Genomic DNA, 551 nt, shown 5'->3' on the forward strand with positions numbered 1-551 from the left:
ATTAAGTTATAATTATTATATATACATTTTTTTAAAAATTTATTGGAATAGTAATTTAAATCTTTTTACATTAATTAAATCAGAAAATTTGTCTTCATACCTGAACTCACATTTCATTTTTACATATCATTAAAATTAAGTAAGCCTCCGTAAATCGTGGGATATTTATAATCTGGGAATTTATGGTCGGGGATATTTATTGTCTGGGAATTTTTTATTGTGCTTGATCTGTAAAACTGCGAATATGTTAGGAATATTAAGTAATTCTAGTTATTTTGCTTACAATTTATATTAGGCTTCCATATTAGCAAATCCTCGATAGTATAGTGGTTAGTATCCCCGCCTGTCACGCGGGAGACCGGGGTTCAATTCCCCGTCGGGGAGTCCTCCCAATTGGAATTCAAGAGTTTTTTTTTAGCACTCTCCTCTACTAATTTTTAAAACATAATAATAAGATGCAACATTTGCAATACCTTTTGACAAAAATACAAATGTAATTATTAGTATTGTAAAACGAATTATTTTATTAAAACACGCATCACTAATCGCAC

The 551-nt window shown here is 29.6% G+C and overlaps 1 non-coding gene across 1 annotated transcript; it reads left to right on the top strand.

Annotated features, from left to right (window-relative positions):
* The first annotated feature begins 312 nt into the window (after nucleotides 1-312).
* Nucleotides 313-384, top strand: Trnad-guc. The gene has a single exon. It is a non-coding gene; the product is annotated as a tRNA-Asp (tRNA).
* The last annotated feature ends 167 nt before the right edge of the window (nucleotides 385-551 follow it).

The sequence above is a fragment of the Glossina fuscipes genome, unplaced genomic scaffold, assembly GCF_014805625.2.
Source record: "Glossina fuscipes isolate IAEA_lab_2018 unplaced genomic scaffold, Yale_Gfus_2 28, whole genome shotgun sequence".
In the NCBI taxonomy this organism is placed as follows: domain Eukaryota; kingdom Metazoa; phylum Arthropoda; class Insecta; order Diptera; family Glossinidae; genus Glossina; species Glossina fuscipes.